Source organism: Coenobita brevimanus, chromosome 66 (assembly GCF_032717465.1).
Source record: "Coenobita brevimanus isolate Jiangsu-jjx chromosome 66, ASM3271746v2, whole genome shotgun sequence".
NCBI lineage: Eukaryota > Metazoa > Arthropoda > Malacostraca > Decapoda > Coenobitidae > Coenobita > Coenobita brevimanus.
In genome coordinates this window covers 8,385,090-8,393,655 of record NC_137019.1, presented here as the reverse complement: position 1 = coordinate 8,393,655, position 8,566 = coordinate 8,385,090, and positions in this window count along the sequence as shown.

Sequence of the window (8,566 nt, the reverse complement as noted above, 5' to 3'; positions counted from 1 at the left end):
GGAAAAATTAATGAGAACGAACGACACCATGCATAAATGACAACCCCTTTTTGGTGGTCATTTTGAGTCATATATTCGGTGCACAAAAAATTTAAGGTTCCTACCAGTTCTAACCTAGTAATTTGATTTGCATACTACACCCCCTAATTCTCTTGTGCATGTTTTATGTCCTTTTAATAAAGCCTTTCTTTGTATCAGTAACATACAAGAAGATACTAATGGTGTTATGTGGAAATTATGTTACTGAGAAAGACTTGCTAAGAGGTCTTCTGTGTGAATGAGGATGTGATGTTATATTAAAAACAACTTTGGAAATTCATAACAATAATTTAAAGCACATTTAAAGTTGCCATACATCTCAACGTGTGAGAGATATAAAAAATAACAATCTGTTTAAGTCTCTGAGGACAAGGACACCCTTAATTAAATGCAGGGTTGTCCATACATAGCACTTCTCCACTCCCAAGATTTTCCCAAGAGTTCTCGTGTGTTGCGAGGACGGCTTAGTCAGCGTTATCAATGTCTACCCTGCATTACTGATTCATTTCCTGATCCACTGCCTCACACACGCCCACTCCAGCAGACTGAGCGATATTTACGAATCACATAAAATGATGATGATGATGATGATGATGAAATAATGTGTGACCATCATTAAGGGGTTGAGAATCTTTTACCTTTCCTGTTCCTATCCCTTCGTGAAGTAGGATTGTCTAGTGGTAGTTGTAATAGAATCCCAGTCATTTAACCTCTTCAGCGTGAAAATTCCCTCTTAGCTTTCCTTCCTTCCTTCCTCATTTCCTCCCTTCCCTCCTCCTTGCATCCCTTCCCTCCTCCTTCCATTCCTTCCCTTCTCCATGCTTTTCTCCCTCCTCCTTGCTTTCCTTCTCCCTACACTCCCTTTCTTCCCTCCTCCTTCCCTCCCTCCCATCCTTCTTTCCTCCTTGACTTACATCACTCCCCGTATTTCCCTTCCATCCTTCTTGCTTCCTCCCAGTTTGCCATTTCCTCCTGCAGTATCCTCAGTTTCTCTCTTCGTTAGCCCTCCTTTTTCCTCTTATTTCATGTGATCGTGGTCTCTCTCTCTCTCTCTCTCTCTCTCTCTCTCTCTGATCGTCAGTGCTAATAATCACTACGAAAAACTCATGACCATGTCCCCTATGTTCCTCTCAACCTTCATTAATCACCACAATTATCCAGTTGTTTCCTAATAATTATTATTTTTTTATCTACACGCTCAACAGTATCATTTTGTAAAGCATTTGCCATATCCACAACCAGTACTAAAATCAGCCATAAATTATAAAAAACAAAAAGAGCGTTCAGGAAGTGCAACACCTGCGCCCCACATGTGTTACTTCATGCAGAAAAAAACCTAATCACTTGGTATTTGCCTGACTCTCAGCTTTTCCACCAAGTTTGGTCAAAATCAGATTATTATTAAATGGCATTCTCCCGTGGCCTGGTGTCCTCAAAATCAAAACACTTCATCCTTGACTGACCCCATCTCTTTCACCTAGTTGGATTCAAATTTGAATAGAACTGCTTGAGTTACTAAGTTGTGCTGTTCACACACACACACACACACACACACACACACACACACACACACACACACACACACACACACAAAAGCGTGTACGAGCCTGAGAGCTTTAATTCTAGCACTAACCGCGTCGTGGTCGGTAGATCTCTAGGGATGTATTCTGGCCGAGAACTTTTTTTTTTTTTTTTTAATCCTTGCTGCCTCTAGACAGTTATATACTTTCATGCTGACACAAGTTCACCTTCATGCAGTGTTCTTTCAGCCTTCCATATTCAATCCTACGTTGTCTATCCAGGTCTCCATAGCACCGGCCTCTTTTCTTACTCAAACCATTTTTCTCAGCAACTCCCTTGGACACATACCCGTCTTTTATACCGAAGCACTGCGGTCCTTCAACTCATTCACCAGTTCAGATGTCTCTCCGTCAACACAGCACATGAGACTGGGGTTAGCCACCCAACAGGACACAAGTTCGATCCCAAACTAGGGCAGGAATTATTCTGAATAATTTAGATTAAAAAAAAAATGTGCTGTTTTCCCAGAACACCCACTGATATCTCCTTAAGCATCCGTCACTAATACCATTGTACCAGCTTTGTATTTATATAATATAAAGGGTGGTGATGTGTGAAGGTGTGAGACAAGTAGGAGTGCTGCAACCCAGCGAACCGACGTTCACGAGAGTCGAACACACAAAATTAAGGAGATTTTTTTTTAATAACGCTGCTCACCTAGACTTCATAAAACTCTAAACCAGTCTACCAAGACCCTGTTCTCTATTAGCAAAACATCCCAGCATCATCTGTATGCATCAGTTTTGAGACAGAGCAACCCAGCATCATATATGCATTAGATTTGAGCTACCCACCCTCCACCATATATTTGCATCTGTACCCTTCTTTCCTCAGCTCTAAATCTCCCTTATTGCCCCATCCATATATGCTATTTATTGAACAGTCACGGAAAAATCCCACACCCTTGCCTCACTCCAACACTGCAATTGAAGCACTAATTCGGCCATCCATCTACTCAAACACTGTGCATTACCCTCATGAAAACGTTTTGCAGTACTCAACACTTTTCCATCCACCCCATAATATATTACACTAATCAGCACGTTAAATGTATGGTGTTCTGGTAAACTTATGAAGTAAATAAGCAGTTTCATTGCCACCTACCTCTCATTTAGGAACGCGCTCAGAAACCGGTTTGGGAACTAATTTCACAGAGTTGGAATCGAATCCGACCTAAGATTGATGCGATGTGGTACTGTATTAGTGTTTGCTACCTCCAGACGATTTTATTCGGTTGAGGGGAGACTTCTTGTAATGATGAGGAAGTGAAGGATTTGTCTAACGCCTCCACTTCGAAAAGTCTGCCTCTTAAATTGTGGTGCCAACAAGAATTAACTACTACAGAATAATCACACTAATTTTCACCATCCTGATCTAAACAAAAATATAACTCAAATTATCACCTTCTTCGCTCAAAAAAAAAATGTCATCATCCTCAGCCCAGCAAAATTATTACCATCCTCAGCCTAACAAAATTATTACCATCCTCAGCCCAACAAAATTATTACCATCCTCAGCCTAACAAAATTATTACCATCCTCAGCCCAACAAAATTATTACCATCCTCAGCCTAACAAAATTATTACCATCCTCAACCTAACAATATTATTACCATCCTCAGCCTAACAAAATTATTACCTGCCTCATCCCAACAAAATTATTACCTGCCTCATCCCAACAAAATTATTACCTGCCTCATCCCAACAAAATTATTACCTGCCTCATCCCAACAAAATTATTACCTGCCTCATTCCAACAAAATTATTACCATTCCCATCCCAACAGAATTATTACATTAATTTTCACTGTCCTCAGCCCAGCAAAATTATCACCATCATGCATAAAACTATAATCGCTTAGGAGAAATCAAGACCCAAATTTCAGAATCATTTATGGGGCGCCTGTGATTGTTGGGTGTTATTTGCCTGCATCCCGTGGTACATAGTGCTGTCAGCAGCGATAGAGAGAGGCCAGGGACGTTCAGTCATTCTCACATGCATCGGAATTCGGAAATCTTTGTCAAAAATTGGAACTTCATGCTTCAGACTTCAAGCATCTGACCATTTTTCTTTACCAGGAGAGTTAAGGTTAAGTTAGGTTAGTTTAGGAAAAGTTTGAATAGGGTAAGGTAGATTAGAGTTACGTAAAGAAACGAGGGCTTTAGCTACCTCCCTCCCCCAGCCGGTTCCATAGTTTCTCCAAAGCTGAATAAAATAGCCCTGAGACAACGTGAATAAAATAAAACCCACTTCGCCTGATCGAAATACTTAAAATTCGTCATCGTAGTGAAGCGGTTTGACTCCTGTGTTTGGCTGGCAGTTAGAAGGGCGCACTTTGGTACCTTAACCAATGGAACTCCTGGTTTTGCTTGGTGCAGCTGCGATATGCTCGTAATCAAAGGGGTGTAATGAACGCCTGTCTGCTAATAACGCACTGCTCCTCACACATGCACTTCTTGGTAATGTCTGGGTTGGATTATATATGGACCTGTATTCTCGTCGGTTAAGGAGGCTTCATAACACCTTTTCTTTAACGATTTATTTTCCAAGCTGCCAATTAATGTCATCGTTGCATCTTAGTAATATATATATTTTTTCTCCTGACACCACTTTTAATGTCGACATAGACTGCATAACTAACGCACAAGAATATTGTAACGAAGCAGAATCAGAAGTAGACCGGTGAGGAAGAGGTGTTAGCAAGCTTCCTAACCGCATGAGAATACTGTACCGCCCTATATGGTATTATCTGCCAGGAAAGCTTGTGGTTGGTTAATATCCCATAAGAGGCATTTCTGGGAACCACCGTGATTGGTTGAACGAAGATATGGGATCATTTTTTATAGCCTCTCAACTCCTTCAATTTCATGACTCAATTTTCTTGATTATTCTTACTTTTCTCAGACGATTCTCAACGGCTTGGGAGAAATGGAGGAGTTAATTTGTATATCTATAGTCAGACGCCTTAATCCTGTAAGGAGTGGCCACAAACAAATCGCCTCCATGTTGCCTTGTCCCCCTGTCTCATATACCTCTCCACTCTATCCCTCCATCTCATCCTCGTTCTCCCCCTCCCTCTCCCTCCCTCCGCCTCACTCACATACACTCTCCTCGTTAGTTGATGAATGCTATATCTAACCCCTCCAGTTCGAAAAGTCTTCAGAGCTTAATAAACACTGTCTGGAAATAGCAAGGATATAAAAGTCATCAGATTGAAGGGGATAAGCTAAATTGTGTTCAGAATTGTTTGTCTATACATTTAACTTGACTTATTCAGCCACCAAACACTTCCAAGCCTAATTAGGGAGGATATTAAAGTGATCAAATGCGAGAAGGAAAACGATCCGTGATGTAATTAACTGTAATGAGGCCTGTTTATCCAGTAAATTGGTTAGGAGTCGTTATAAATGTAGACCACGATGCCAAAAGACAAGCTGCGATGGTAACGAGGATATTGCAGACGTGAGGATAAATACAGGGTACAATATGCATCTAGATCCACCTTGCGTATATCAGTCAGTCAGTCAGTCAGTCAGTCAGTCAGTCAATCAGTCAATCAATCAATCAATCAATCAGTCAGTCATAAAAATCTACGTAGGAACAACAGCCAGCGGTATCCTGCGCGGCACCGTGTTTGAAATCTGTGGTGGCACTGGATCGTACATAAAAATCCTGAAATGCGGGAAACAAGCTGCGAAAGAACAAAAAATCTCCGCAAAGTTAATATGGACGGAATATGCCATTTCTGTTGCCTCTTGATCCGTCAGTCATGCCGCGGCTTTTGCTATTTTTGTTGCCTCGTGACCCATTAGTCTTGCAGCAGCTTTCTCCGTCCCTGACCACATACTTGACACGGTATTGTTTGAGAGGCTGAGTGATGGACAGCTGTGTAGACGTCAAGGATAGAGGTGGGAGTGCAGCTTGTCTTCCTTGTATGTGTGTGTGTGTGTGTGTGTGTGTGTGTGTGTGTGTGTGTGTGTGTGGGAGAGAGAGAGAGAGAGAGAGAGAGAGAGAGAGAGAGAGAGAATTACGTGGCACATAAATTCAGAAGCTTGTGGAAACAAGGAGCTTTATGACTACATTGTAAATAAAGCCTAAATACTTGTGTTAAAAACTTAATCCCTTTACTAATATGTTTATTATCATTATTATTATTATTATTATTATTATTATTATTATTGTTATTGTTATTATTATTATTATTATTATCATTCCTGCCGCGAGATTATATGCAGCTTAGGGAGCACATGTTGCAGTGAAGGAATTAATGAAGACTATATGCCATCCCTCCAGGTCAAAAACTCTTCTCATAAGTTGAATGAAATCGTCTGGAGGTAGGAAAAATAAACTTATGAATGCGTCAAGGGTTTGAAGGGGTTAAGGACGACGTTACATCGACCCACTGACCTTTAGGAAAACACTGTCACTGCAATCAAGTCACTGCAGGTAGATGTGAAATTGGCTGACTTTTCGTTGATATCGGGCACCTCGTAAGGCGTTTTTATAGTTATTATTTATTTATTTATTATTTATTTATTCATTTATTTATCGTGTTTATTTGTTTAATGGTATGGTACAGGACAAATGTTAGCATAATATTTCATTTCTGTTGCTTTCTTGTATCGACATCTGGCTGATATTTCTAAAGTGATGGAAGCCTCTTTGCCCATAGATGGTGAACTTTGGTATGATGCATTAGGGAGGGAAGTGAAGGGCATCACCTAAGTGTGAAGCAGACGTAGTGGCATAGTAGGTCAACTTTTCTCCCTGACTAAACAGGCTCGTGCATCATGAGAGAAGTCTTTGGTTTATGTCCATCGAGTGTACAAGTGATTGAAGGTAGTCATGCATTTCTGAGTCTCACTTTTCCATTAGAACACGACCAGCAACAGTAGCGTCGTCGTGTACAGTAAGTCCAAGTTGTAATCTTGGGTGAATAGGGACAATGAAAAACAAACTGCACCTTACAGTCTGACCTGCCCTGGGGTGTAGAACTGCCCACGGAAATACACTTTCGGGGAGAAGAACTATTTGGGAAAATTTATGGACAGTATTTTACGTGGCATAGGAGATATCGTAAGACTTCTTTCTTAGCGATTTGTTTTGCACTAATTCACCTCTGATTATGACCTCCAGTTTTTAAAGTGCAGTGTGACAGGTCTCTCGAAAAAGAGCGGATATTAATTTTGGCTCATCGTTTGAATTTATATTGAAAATTTTTTGGCCTTTGGTTTTTTATTATTTTATTTATTTATTTATTTATTTATTTTTGACACTTGGAAATGCTGCATCAAAAATATCCAGCCATCCATAACCATCACGATGCCTATAGTTGGGGGATTACAGAAAAGGAACAGGAAAGTATAAAAGCTGAAGAACTATAAAAACAGTGACCAGTGAAATGGGTTTCACATACATTCACTCATCATTTATGCGTTCGAAAAAAATTGCAACCCTTACCATATAGAGTCCTTCTTGCATGTAAATTTATGTATCAGTGTTGTGAAGCTTGAATACTCAGTGCACAACTGATTTAGGTGCATGACGCGACAGATGTAACAGGAACTGAGTCAGTGAATAGCCATGCGCTCATCACATTGACAACTGCCTCACTGTTTTCATTAGACGTCTGTTTGCCTTTTTTTTTGGGGGGTGGGGGGGAATTGCACCTTTCACTTTGTCGTTAGGGGCATGAGTGAGTTCATGTGTCCTCCTCATATGTTCTGTTTACCTGCCTGTTAACGGAAAGTTCAGGGATATAACCAAGTGAAGGAAGGCATCGGGTGTTATTTTAAACTCTTCAGTCCAGATACTTCAGTTATGTTATATTCTTGCTAATTTCTATTGATTTATTCCAGCTTGAGGCAAGTTTTTCTCAATGGAGGGGTTTGTTGTAGACTTCATTAACTCTTCTGCTACCAGGGGGCTCTCTTAAGCAGAATAATATTGTTTGGTAACGGCAAGAACGAAAGAAAGATAATGTCCTCGTGTTGATACATTTCTCCTTCTCTTACTTATCAACCGTTTTATAGTCTCTTCCTTTCTAATATTTCACTCCAGGTAACGTCAGGCGATTTTATTAAGCTGAGAGTTTGTACAGAAGCCGAAGCATGTTAATATTTTCTTTGTTAATTTTCATGTTCGCGTCTTTTCCTGTATCGTAGTGCAGATAATGCCAGACGAGTTATTCACCTGAAAGTGCGTTATACAGTATGACCCTGAGAAGATTAACCCCATCAGCACGAGGACATTATGTATATTTCAGTTTTCCTGCCTTGTGTCGATTGCATTCAGCTTAGCGGTGACTTTTCGGACAATTAGGGTGAGAAATACGTCATGGGATTGAAAGGATTTTTTCGTTTACCTATTTTTTTTTTTTTACGCTGCCCCCCTTTCTTTACTCAGTGGCATTAGTATGGATATCGGTGGAGTTAACAAACCTATATCACTATAGCCAAACACTTAACATCCCACTCCCACCTCATGGCAATACCGTACCAGAACACACACTCTCATACCAGAACATTCACTCGCAAACTCGTGTCCTTGTTTCCCACGTACTGCCGCCACAAACCACTTGAGTTTATCGGTAGCACATGAAATTATCCTGCAGTAGCGTTAATGATCCTATAATATAACTATAACTGTACACTTACTTGTTAGCGATTAAACCAGTATATGAGGAGACTTAGTTTTGTAGGGCAAGAATATACGTAATTTAGCTCTGTCATAATTTAGGCTAGCTCTGTCATCTCCAATAATTTTGTCCAGCGTCAAATTTTTTTTTTTTTTTTCAGGTGAAGTTCCCTCCCTCAGTCAGCATTTTAACAGCAATTCGTTGATTCTACTAAATGCAAAAATATAATCAAGTTTCTTACTGAGGAGGAATAAAAAACATGCGACCAATATTTATACATTTTCCTGTCGCACTGTAAGCAGGGTTCGTT